The sequence below is a fragment of the Pseudophryne corroboree genome, chromosome 6 (genome assembly GCF_028390025.1).
Source record: "Pseudophryne corroboree isolate aPseCor3 chromosome 6, aPseCor3.hap2, whole genome shotgun sequence".
NCBI lineage: Eukaryota > Metazoa > Chordata > Amphibia > Anura > Myobatrachidae > Pseudophryne > Pseudophryne corroboree.
In genome coordinates this window covers 203,757,070-203,770,147 of record NC_086449.1, presented here as the reverse complement: position 1 = coordinate 203,770,147, position 13,078 = coordinate 203,757,070, and positions in this window count along the sequence as shown.

Sequence of the window (13,078 nt, the reverse complement as noted above, 5' to 3'; positions counted from 1 at the left end):
GGTGCGGGTAACAGGCAGCGGGAGCAGGGTCGGGGGAAGGCGTGTGTGTGTGTGTGTGTGGGGGGGGGGGGGGGGGGGGGCGGAGGGGAGAGAGCAGGTTACAAGATGCGTGTGACAAGAAGCGGCATGTGGGAGCCCAATTACGGAGGGGGGAGCGGGTGACATACGGGAGTCCGGGAGCTCAATCGTGGGGGGCTGGGGGGGTGACATAATGATGTGGAGTGCGGAAGCCCAATAACGGAGGGGGGGAGGGGGTAATATATGGGAGGCCACTGGGGGAGCTGGTAATAAGAAGAGGTGGCAGCAGCAGGGGGGGGGGGGGGTGTTTAAAAAATGAAACTAGGTACAAGATGCAGGAGGGGGGAGCAGCGGGAGCCTAATAGCTGCGGGGGAGAGCTGGTAATAAGAAGAGGCAGCAGCAGAGGGGGGGGGGGGGGGGAGAGACATGAACCTAGCTAGGAACAAGATGCAGGAAGGGGGAGGGGGAAGCAGCGGGAGCCTAATAGCTGCGGGGGAGAGCTGGTAATAAGAAGAGGCAGCAGCAGAGGGGGGGGGGGGGGAGACATGAACCTAGCAAGGAACAAGATGCAGGAAGGGGGGGGGGGGGGGAGAGAGTGCAGCGGAGCCCAATAGCTGTGGAGGCAGCAGCAGGTACTGATGAGATGCGGCCCTTGGGAGCCAGTCGCGGGATTGCGGGGGGGAGGGGGGGACGGATAACAATTTGCTCGATCTCCCGGAGAGCCTGAGGCGGCGCCCGATGTGGCAGCGGAGCGGACCAGGGCAGCGGGTGACTCCTTCATGTGCTGCCCTGACCTGTGTCACTGTCACAGTCAGTCTCTGTGCCCAAATGCAGGGGTGAAGGGGGGGGGGGACGCCCGCCGCGGGAGACGGAGACCATCGCGTGGGGGAGCGCTGGAGCGGCGGGTAGTCAGGACATAATGTGGGACGCACCGACCAGTCGCGGGATTGCGTGGGGGGGGGGGGGGCGCGGATAACAATTTTCTCGATCTCCCGGAGAGGCGGCGCGCCGGCGCCTGATGCAGCAGCGGAGCGGACCACCGACCAGGGCAGCGGGTGAGGGGTGACTCCTTCATGAACTGAAGTAGCTAGGGCGGCACACTCACGTTTGAAGGCAGTGGCACTGGCAGACAGTCAGACGTGGTGGGCCAGGCGCCAACGAGCTGCTCCTCTTTCCTGTGTTCTCTTTCACTTTCACTTTGCGGTGCCGCCCTCCAGTGGTCGCCGCCCATAGGCAGCTGCCTAAAGCTGCCTAGTGGTAGCGCCGGCCCTGTATATAGGTGATTTTCAGTCACAAATTGTGTAGTCATTAATAGATTTTCTCTAACGTCCTAGTGGATGCTGGGGACTCCGTAAGGACCATGGGAATAGACGGGCTCCGCAGGAGACTGGGCACTCTAAGAAAGAATTAGGACTACTGATGTGCACTGGCTCCTCCCTCTATGCCCCTCCTCCAGACCTCAGTTAGAATCTGTGCCCGGAAGGAGCTGGGTGCATTTTAGTGAGCTCTCCTGAGCTTGCTATTAAGAAAGTATTTTAGTTAGGTTTTTTTATTTTCAGAGAGCTTCTGCTGGCAACAGACTCTCTGCTACGTGGGACTGAGGGGAGAGAAGCAAACCTACTAACTGCGGCTAGGTTGCGCTTCTTAGGCTACTGGACACCATTAGCTCCAGAGGGATCGAACACAGGAACCTAACCTTGGTCGTCCGGAGCCGCGCCGCCGTCCCCCTTGCAGAGCCAGAAGACAGAAGCCGGCGGGTTGAAGCAAGAAGATGTAAAAATCGGCGGCAGAAGACTCCTGTCTTCATATGAGGTAGCGCACAGCACTGCAGCTGTGCGCCATTGCTCCCACACTAACCCACACACTCCAGTCACTGTAGGGTGCAGGGCGCAGGGGGGGGGGGCGCCCTGGACAGAAATTGAGTACCTCCTGGCAAAAAGCAGCATATATACAGCTGGGCACTGTAATATGCATGAGCCCCCGCCATTATTTTTACACAAAATCGCGGGACAGAAGCCCGCCGCCGAGGGGGCGGGGGTTCTTCCTCAGCACTCACCAGCGCCATTTTCTCTCCACAGCTCCCCAGGCTCTCCCCTGCAGAAGAAGAGGGTGAAAAGAGAGGGGGGACACATAAATTGGCGTAAAAACAATATATACAGCAGCTACTGGGTTAACACTAAGTTACTGTGTGATTCCTGGGTCATATAGCGCTGGGGTGTGTGCTGGCATACTCTCTCTCTGTCTCTCCAAAGGGCCTTGTGGGGGAACTGTCTTCAAATAGAGCATCCCCTGTGTGTGTGGTGTGTCGGTACGTGTGTGTCGACATGTCTGAGGTAAAAGGCTCCCCTAAGGAGGAGATGGAGCAAATATGTGTGTGTGAGGATGTCTCCGTCGACAACGCCGACACCTGTTTGGATATGTGTAATTAAGTGCTAAGGTGAATTTATTGCACAAAAGATTAGAGAACAGACAGAAAATCTACCCATGTCTGTCACTCTGTCGCAGAGACCTTCAGTGTCTCTCAATGCTCACTATCCAAAATAATAAACACCGATGTCGACACGGAGATTGACTCCAGTTTCGACTACGATAATGCAAAGTTACAGCCAAAATGGTAGAAAAGTATTCAATATATGATTATTGTAATAAAAGATGATTTGCATATCACTGATGACTCATCTGTCCCTGACACAAGGGTACACATGTTTAAGGGGAAGAAAGCTGAGGTAAATTTCCCTCCTCTCATGAGGAAAAAGAGCGGGAATCTCCAGACCAGAGACTGCAGTTTCCCACAAAGAATTCTCAGGCAGTATCCTTTCCCCACTAGGGCCAGGATACGATGGGAATCTTCCCCTAGGGTGTCACGTTTGCCCAAAAGGTAACCTGTCGTAACAGCTATTCTCAGGGATCCTGCAGATAGCGTGCACATTCTGGTACACTACTCAGACCGGCGATTGTGTCGGCATGGGTTTATAGCGCTGTGGCAGCATGGACAGGTACCTTATCAGACAGATATTGAGACCCTAGTATGTATATAGATATATATATGTATATATAGAGATATATATATATATTAAAGATGCTGTCTTAAGAGATATGTATATATGAAACATGCCCAAAGAGACATGAGTATACTGGGTCCTAGAGTCAAAGCTATGTCGATTTCTGCTTGACGTGTCCTGTAGAATATGCAATGGACAGATGATGCCGACTTAAGAGGCATATGGAAGGCTGAGGATTGTGTGGAGAAGGGTTCTCGGACCTGGTCTCCACAGCTATACCTGGTAATTCTGTTGTTTTGCCTTATATTCCTGCACAGCCTAGGAAAGCACGACATTATCAAATGCAGCCTTTAGAACAAAGAAACAAAAAAGTCCGAGGTGCGTCCTTTCTTGCCAGAGGCGGGGGTAGAGGAAAGAAGCTGCACAACACAGCTAGGTCCCAGGAACAGAAGTCCTCCCTGGCCTCTACAATAATCCACCGCATGTCGCTGGGGCTCCACAAGGCGGAGCTAGGCCCGGTGGGGGCACGCCTACGTAAGTTCAGCCACAAGTGGGTTCACTCCCTGTTAGATCCCTGGGCAATAGATATTGTGTCTCAGGGATGCAAGCTGGACTTTGAGAAGATGCCACCTCACCGACGGCCCTGCCAGTTTCCCCCCCACGAGAGGGAAACAGTGTTAACTGCAATTCACAAATTGTATCTTCAGCAGGTGGTGGTCAAGATTCCCCTCCTTCAACGAGGAAAGGGTTACTATTCGACCATGTTTGTAGTACCGAAACCGGACGGTTCGGTCAGACCCATATTGAATTTAAAATCCCTGAACATATACCTGAAAAGGTTCAAGTTCAAGATGGAATCGCTCAGAGCGGTCATCGCAAGCCTGGAAGGGGGGGATTTTATGGTGTCTCTGGACATAAAGGATGCATACCTTCATGTCCCTATTTATCCACCTCATCAGGCGTACCTCAGATTTGTGGTACAGGATTGTCATTACCCATTCCAGACGTTGCCGTTTGATCTGTTCACGGCACCGAGAATATTTACCAAGGTAATGGCAGAAATGATGGGCTTCTGCGAAAGCAAGGAGTCACAATTATCCCATACTGGGACGATCTCCTCATAAAGGCGAGGTCCAGAGAGCAGTTGCTGATCAGCGTATCACACTCTCGGGAAGTGTTGCGTCTGCCCTTCCTGGGCATGATTCTGGACACAGACCAGAAGAAGGTTTTTCTCCCGGCGGAGAAGGCTCGTGACTCTGGTCAGAGGCCTCTTAAAACCAAAACAGGTATCGGTGCATCAATGCACGCGAGTCCTGGGAAAGATGGTGGCGTCTTACGAAGCCATTCCCTTCGGCAGGTTCCATGCGAGGAACTTTCAGTGGGACCTGTTGGACAAGTGGTTCAGATGCATCGGCTGATCACCCTATCCCCCAGGGCCAGGGTGTCTCTTCTGTGGTGGCTGCAGAGTGCTCACCTTCTCGAGGGCTGCAGGTTCGGCATACAGGACTGGGTCCTGGTGACCACGGATGCAAGCCTCCGAGGATGGGGGGCAGTCACTCAGGGAAGAAACTTCCAAGGGTTGTGGTCAAGTCGGGAAACTTGTCTGCACATCAATATCCTGCAACTAAGGGCCATATAAAACACTGAGTCGAGCGGAGCATCTGCTTCGCAACCAACCGGTGCTGATTCAGTCAGACAACATCACCGCAGTGGCCCATGTAAACCGCCAGGGCGGCACAAGAAGCAGGGTGGCGATGGCAGAAGCCATCAGAATTCTTCGCTGGGCGGAGAATCACGTGCAAGCACTGTCAGCAGTGTTCATTCCGGGAGTGGACAATTGGGAAGCAGACTTCCTCAGCAGGCACAACCTCCACCCGGGAGAGTGGGGACTTCATCAAGAAGTCTTCACACAGATTACAAATCGATGGGAACTGCCACAGGTGGACATGATGGCGTCCCGCCTCAACAAAAAGCTACAAATGTATTGCGCCAGGTCAAGAGACCCTTAGGCGATAGCTGTGGACGCACTAGTGACACCGTGGGTGTTCCAGTCGGTTTATGTGTTTCCTCCTCTTCCTCTCATACCCAAGGTGCTGAGAATCGTAAGAAAAAGAGGAGTGAGAACAATACTCATTGTTCTGGATTGGCCAAGAAGGACTTGGTATCCGGAACTGCAAGAAATGTTCACAGAGGACCCATGGCCTCTGCCTCTCAGACAGGATCTGTTGGAACAGGGGCCCTGTCTGTTCCAAGACTTACCGCGGCTGCGTTTGACGGCATGGCGGTTGAACGCCGGATCCTAACAGAAAAAGGCATTCCGGATGCGGTTATTCCTACGCTAATAAAGGCTAGGAAGGACGTGACGGCTATGCATTATCACCGTATATGGCGCAAATATGTTGCTTGGTGTGAGGCCAGGAATGACTCTACAGAGGAATTCCAGCTGGGCCGTTTCCTTCACTTCCTACAGTCGGGAGTGACTTTGGGCTTAAAATTGGGGTCCATTAAGGTCCAGATTTCAGCCCTATCCATTTTCTTTCAAAAGGAACTGGCTTCTCTTCCTGAAGTTCAGACGTTTGTAAAGGGAGTGCTGCATATTCAGCCCCTTTTGTGCCACCAGTGGCACCTTGGGATCTTAACGTGGTGTTGAGTTTCCTGAAATCACACTGGTTTGAGCCACTTAAAACCGTGGAGTTAAAATATCTCACGTGGAAGGTGGTCATGCTATTGGCCTTAGCTCCGGCTAGGCGTGTGTCAGATTGGCGGCTTTGTCATGTAAAAGCCCCTATCTGGTTTTTCCATATGGACAGGGCAGAATTACGGACTCGTCCGCAATTTCTGCAAAAGGTGGTGTCATCCTTTCATTTGAACCAACCTATTGTGGTGCCTGCGGCTACTCGTGACTTGGAGGATTCCAAGTTACTAGATGTAGTCAGGGCTTTGAAGATTTATGTAGCCAGAACGGCTGGAGTCAGGAAAACTGACTCGCTGTTTATCCTGTATGCATCCAACAAGCTGGGTGCTCCTGCTTCAAAGCAAACTATTGCTCGCTGGATCTGTAACACGATTCAGCAGGCTCATTCTGCGGCTGGATTGCCGCATCCAAAATCAGTGAAAGCCCATTCCACTAGGAAGGTTGGCTCTTCTTGGGCGGCTGCCCGAGGGGTCTCGGCATTACAGCTTTGCCGAGCAGCTACTTGGTCGGGTTCAAACACTTTTGCAAAATTTTGCAAGTTTGATACCCTGGCTAAGGAGGACCTTGTGTTAGCCCATTCGGTGCTGCAGAGTCATCCGCACTCTCCCGCCCGTTTGGGAGCTTTGGTATAATCCCCATGGTCCTTACGGAGTCCCCAGCATCCAATCTATTTCTCGTAGTCCGTAGTGGATGCTGGGCGCCCGTCCCAAGTGCGGACTTCTTCTGCAATGCTTGTATATAGTTATTGCTTACATAAGGGTTATGTTATAGTTGCATCAGGGTTGATCTGTTGCTCTGTTGTTGTTCATACTGTTAACTGGGTAAGTTATCACAAGTTATACAGTGTGATTGGTGTGGCTGGTATGAGTCTTACCCTGGATTCCAAAATCCTTTCCTTGTAATGTCAGCTCTTCCGGGCACAGTTTCCTTAACTGAGGTCTGGAGGAGGGGCATAGAGGGAGGAGCCAGTGCACACCAGTAGTCCTAATTCTTTCTTAGAGTGCCCAGTCTCCTGCGGAGCCCGTCTATTCCCATGGTCCTTACGGAGTCCCCAGCATCCACTACGGACTACGAGAAATAGATTTACCGGTGAGTAAAATCTTATTATTACCATGTCTGTGAGCGGCAAAAGTGACGAGGAGAATTTATCAAGCACTCCTACATCCCTAAAATGCTTATCTTGTAAGACAGGGTTAATTGGTATGAACCAATTTGTCACTTATGAGGGTTTGTGTGCGAACTGTTTCACTTTTCAACAAAGTAAAAAACATGAGTTGGTTCAGCCACCAACAGAGCCACCATGGAATATGTTCGCAAAGACTCTATCTTCAATAGCGGACAGGTTAACTCCAGTAGCACCACCTCAAGGTTTGGTTACACTATTAACCCATACATGCAGCTCCCTTCCTACGGCTTGGTTCCAGTAGCCTCTACAAACAACCAAGGGACAGGTAAGACTAAGACAGATACGTCTATGTGGCAGACTACTCAAGATGATACAACAGATGATGATAAAGTATATTCAAATACTCCGTATGATGATCAGTCGCAGAGTTTTAGTTCAGAGGATGTAGCTGAACTTATTAATGCTGTGAAGGCTGTTCTCTCTTTGGAAGAGCCAGCTAAGACAGTGTTAAAATCTAAAGCACCTGTGTTCAAACGAACAAAATCAGTAAGAACTGAATTCCCAGCGTCAGATGAGCTGACGGAAATGATGGATGAGTCTTGGGCGACGCCCAGTAAGAAATATAATATTCCTAAAAGATGGAATTCTTATTATCCATTTCCAGCTGTGGATTGTTCGAAAAGAGAAGTTCCTCCAAAAGTAGATGCACATGTTCTGCGACTTGTGCATAAATCTGCTTTACCACTGTCATCTACCTCACTAAATTATGTCACAGACAGAAGGGTAGATAGTTTTTTGAAAAATGTATTTTCTCTTACGTCCTAGAGGATGCTGGGCACTCTGTAAGGACCATGGGGTATAGACGGGCTCCGCTAGAGATAGGGCACCTAAAAAGAACTTTGACTATGGGTGTGCACTGGCTCCTCCCTCTATGCCCCTCCTTCAGACCTCAGTTAGATCTTGTGCCCAGAGGAGAATGGGTGCACTGCAGAGAGCTCTCCAGAGTTTTCTGTTGAAGAAGAATTTTGTTAGGTTTTTTATTTTCATGGAGTCCTGTTGGCAACAGGCTCCCTGCATCGTGGGACCGAGGAGAGAGAAGCAGAGCTGGCTTGTCAAGTTGGGCACTGCTTCTAAGGCTACTGGACACCATTAGCTCCAGAGGGAGTCGGAACACAGGTCTCACCTGGGGTTCGTCCCGGAGCCGCGCCGCCGTCCTCCTCACAGATGCCGAAGATAGAAGCCGGATGAGAAGGCAGAAGACATCTTAGGCGGCAGAAGACATCAGATCTTCATGAGGTAAAGCGTGCAGCGGTAAGCTGCGCGCCATTGCTCCCAGTCACACACACACAGAGCAGCACTGAAGGGTGCAGGGCGCAGGGGGGGGGGGCGCCCTGGGCAGCAATAAACCTCATATTTGGGCACATGCAGATTGATTAGGCTGCGGAGGCAGTAAATCTATGATCCCCCGCCATTTTAATTGAAAAATCACTGGGACCGAAGCCCGCCGTCGGGTGGGCGGGGCTTGATCCTCAGCCCTAACCAGCGCCATTTTCTCCACAGAAGCTGCATGAGGAAAACGTTGGCTCCCTGGTCTCTCCCCTGCTGAACTTCACAGGCGGGAAAAAAGAGGAGGGGGGCACATTAGCGACGCAGTGAGTGGGAATTGGTACATTATATACAGAAAAGCGCTATCTAGTCATATTTTTTCCAGTGTTTTTAAGCGCTGGTGTGTGCTGGCATACTCTCTCTCTGTCTCTCCTTAGGGCCTGGTTGGGGTTTTGTCCCCTTATAGGTTAATCCCTGTGTGTGTGGGGTGTCGGTACGTGCGTGTCGACATGTCTGAGGCGGAAGGCTTCTCCAAGGAGGAGGTGGAGCAAATGAGTGGTGTGTCCCCGTCGGTTGTGCCGACTCCAGATTGGATGGACATGTGGCATATGTTGAATGCAAGTGTGGCATCTTTACATAAAAGGCTTGATAAGGCTGAATTAGGGGGGACATCAGGGGGTCAATCCTCGGATTGGACCGACTCACAGGGCCCGTTGGGGTCTCAAAAGCGTCCCTTAACACAAGACACTACTACCGACACGGATTCTGATTCCAGAGTCGACTACGACGAAGTAAAATTGCACCCATTCGGTGTATGATTGTGGCAATAAGGGATGTGTTGCATATTGAGGATGAACCCTCGGTCCCCGACACAAGGGTACACATGTTTAAGGAAAAGAAACAGATTATTAACTTTCCCACATCTCATGAATTAAATTAATCTTTGGAAAAGCTTGGGAGACTCCGGAAAAGAGACCGCAGATCCCCAAAAGAATTTATATGGCATACCCCTTCCCTAAGCAGGACAGGGAGATTTGGGAATCACCCCCCACTGTGGACAAGGCCCTGACGCGCCTGTCCAAGAAAGTGGCGCTACCGTCTCCTGACACAGCGGCCCTTAAGGACCCTGCAGATCGCAGGCAAGAAACTACCTCAAAGTGTATTTATTCTCATACAGGGGCTGTGCTAAGGCCGACAATTGCGTCGGCATGGGTGTGTAGCGCAATTGCAGCTTGGACAGATGAGCTGACAGATCAATTTGATAATATGGATAAGGATACTATATTCTTAACTCTAGCCCATATAAAAGACGCAGTCTTATTTATGAGGGATGCTCAAAGGGACATTGGATTGCTAGCTTCTAGGGCTAATGCCATGTCTATCTCAGCGAGAAGATACTTATGGACTCGCCAATGGACGGGTGATGCGGATTCCAAAAAACATATGGAAGTACTACCCTATAAGAGTGATATATTGTTTGGGGATGGGCTGACGGACCTGGTTTCCACAGCTACAGCAGGTAAATCAAATTTTTTACCATATATTCCCCAACAGCAAAAGAAAGTAACACCCTATCAGACGCAGTCCTTTCGGTCGCACAAGTCCAGAAGAGGTCGGGGATCCTCTTTCCTCGCCAGAGGTAAGGGCAGAGGCAAAAGAGCACCTGCTTCGGCAGGTGCCCAGGAACTAAAGTCCTCCCCGGCTGCTCCAAAACCCACAGCATGACGCTGGGGCTCCCCTGAGGGAGTCCGCACCGGTGGGGGCACGTCTTTGACTTTTCAGTCAGGCCTGGGTCAGTTCAGACCTGAATCCCTGGGTGTTGGACATAGTTTCCCAGGGTTACAAATTGGAATTCGAGGAGGTGCCCCCGCGCCGATTTTTCAAATCGGCCCTACCAGCTTCCACATCGGAAAGGGATATAGTGTTAGCTGCAATTCGGACGCTGTGTATACAGCAAGTGATAATCAAGGTTCCCCTGCACCAGCAGGGAAGAGGGTACTACTCAACCCTATTTGTGGTCCCGAAACCGGACGGTTCGGTCAGACCTATTTTGAATCTGAAATCCCTAAACCTGTACATAAAAAGATTCAAATTCAAAATGGAATCTCTCAGAGCGATAATAGCCAACATGGAGGAAGGGGAGTTTATGGTGTCTCTGGACATAAAGGATGCGTACCTTCATGACCCCATATATGCCCCCATCAGGAATACCTGAGATTCGCTGTACAGGATTGTCATTACCAATTTCAGACGTTGCCGTTTGGACTCTCCACGGACCCGAGGATTTTCACCAAGATAATGGCGGAAATGATGGTGGTCCTGCGCAAGCATGGAGTCACAATTATCCCATACTTGGACGATCTCCTGATAAAAGCGAGATCAAGGGAGAAATTGCTGAGCAGTGTGGCGCTCTCTCTGAGAGTGCTCCAGCAACACGGTTGGATTCTAAATCTACCGAAGTCACAGTTGATTCCGACAACTCGACTACCGTTCCTAGGTATGATACTGGATACGGAACAAATGAAGGTCTTCCTCCCAATAGAGAAAGCCCAGGACATCCAGAACATGGTCAGAGACCTGCTAAAACCGAAAAGGGTGTCAGTTCACCAATGCACTCGAGTTCTGGGAAAAATGGTGGCGGCCTACGAGGCCATTCCCTTCGGAAGGTTCCATGCAAGGACTTTTCAATGGGACCTTCTGGACAAGTGGTCCGGGTCCCATCTGCACTTACATCGGAAAATAACTCTGTCCCCAGGGGCCAGAGTGTCCCTCCTGTGGTGGTTGCAAAGTGCTCACCTCCTGGAGGGTCGCATCGCAGGTCCGGAATTCAGGATTGGATCCTGGTTACCACGGACGCGAGCCTCCGAGGATGGGGAGCGGTCACACAGGGAAAAAAAATTTCAGGGTCTTTGGTCAGACCAGGAGTCCTGTCTACACATCAATGTGTTGGAACTCAGGGCCATTTACAACGGCCTTCGACAAGCGGAGAGTCTTCTTCGAAACCTACCGGTTCTGATTCAATCAGACAATGTCACAGCAGTGGCTCATGTGAACCGCCAAGGCGGGACAAGAAGCAGAGTCGCGATGGCGGAAGCCACAAGGATCCTTCGCTGGGCGGAAAATCATGTAAGCGCTCTGTCGGCTGTCTTTATTCCGGGAGTGGACAACTGGGAAGCAGACTTCCTCAGCAGACACAATCTCCATCCAGGAGAGTGGGGACTTCATCAAGATGTCTTTGCAGACGTAACGCGTCTTTGGGGAACTCCTCAAATAGACATGATGGCGTCACGCCTCAACAAAAAGCTTCGGAGGTATTGTGCCAGGTCTCGGGACCCTCAGGCAGTAGCAGTAGACGCTCTGGTAACACCGTGGGTGTTCAAATCGGTCTACGTGTTTCCTCCTCTTCCTCTCATCACAAAAGTGTTGAGGATCATAAGACGAAGAAGAGTACAGACGATACTCGTTGTCCCAGACTGGCCTCGAAGGGCCTGGTACTCGGATCTACAAGAGATGCTCACAGGAGATCCCTGGCCTCTTCCTCTCAGGGAAGACCTGTTGCAGCAGGGGCCCTGTGTATTTCAAGACTTACCGTGGTTACGCTTGACGGCATGGCGGTTGAACGCCGAATCCTAGCGAAAAAGGGGATTCAGGAAGAGGTCATCCCTACTTTAATAAAGGCTAGGAAGGAGGTGATGGTAAAATATTATCACCGTATCTGGCGAAAGTATGTGTCTTGGTGTGAGTCCAAGAATGCGCCTACGGAAGATTTTCATCTGGGTCGTTTTCTCCACTTCCTACAGACAGGAGTGGATATGGGCCTGAAATTAGGCTCTGTTAAGGTACAGATTTCGTCCCTCTCGATTTTCTTTCAGAAGGAATTGGCTTCTCTTCCAGAAGTCCAGACGTTTGTAAAGGGAGTGCTGCACATCCAGCCCCCTTTTGTGCCTCCAGTGGCACCATGGGACTTGAACGTGGTGTTGCAGTTCTTAAAATCACACTGTTTTGAACCGCTTACCAAGGTTCAGTTGAAATTTCTTACCTGGAAGGTGGTCATGCTGTTGGCTTTGGCATCAGCAAGGCGAGTGTCTGAATTGGCGGCTTTGTCACACAAAAGCCCCAACTTGATTTTTCATGTGGATCGAGCTGAATTGAGGACACGTCCGCAATTTTTGCCTAAAGTGGTTTCTTCATTCCATATGAATCAACCTATTGTGGTGCCTGTGGCTACAAGTGACCTGGAGGATTCCAGATACCTGGATGTAGTCAGGGCATTAAAGAGTTATGTAGCCAGAACGGCTAAAATTAGGAAAACAGAGGCTCTGTTTGTCCTGTATGCTGCTAATAAGATTGGCGCACCTGCTTCGAAGCAGACTATTGCTCGCTGGATCTGTAATACGATTCAGCAGGCTCATTCTACGGATGGATTGCCGGTACCAAATTCGGTTAAAGCCCATTCCACTAGGAAGGTGGGCTCTTCTTGGGCGGCTGCCCGAGGCGTCTCGGCATTACAGCTTTGCCGAGCGGCGACTTGGTCGGGGTCAAACACTTTTGCTAAATTCTACAAGTTTGATACCCTGGCTGATGAGGACCTAGCGTTTGCTCAGTCGGTGCTGCAGAGTCATACGCACTCTCCCGCCCGATTGGATGCTTTGGTATAAACCCCATGGTCCTTACGGAGTCCCCAGCATCCTCTAGGACGTAAGAGAAAATAAGATTTTAAACCTACCGGTAAATCTATTTCTCCTAGTCCGTAGAGGATGCTGGGCGCCCGTCCCAGTGCGGAAACTCTGCAAGACTTGTATATAGTTGTTGCTTACATAAGGGTTATGTTACAGTTGGAATAGGTCTTGGACCGTTACTGTCGTTTGTTCATACTGTTAACTGGTTATGTATGTTCCAGGTTACATGGT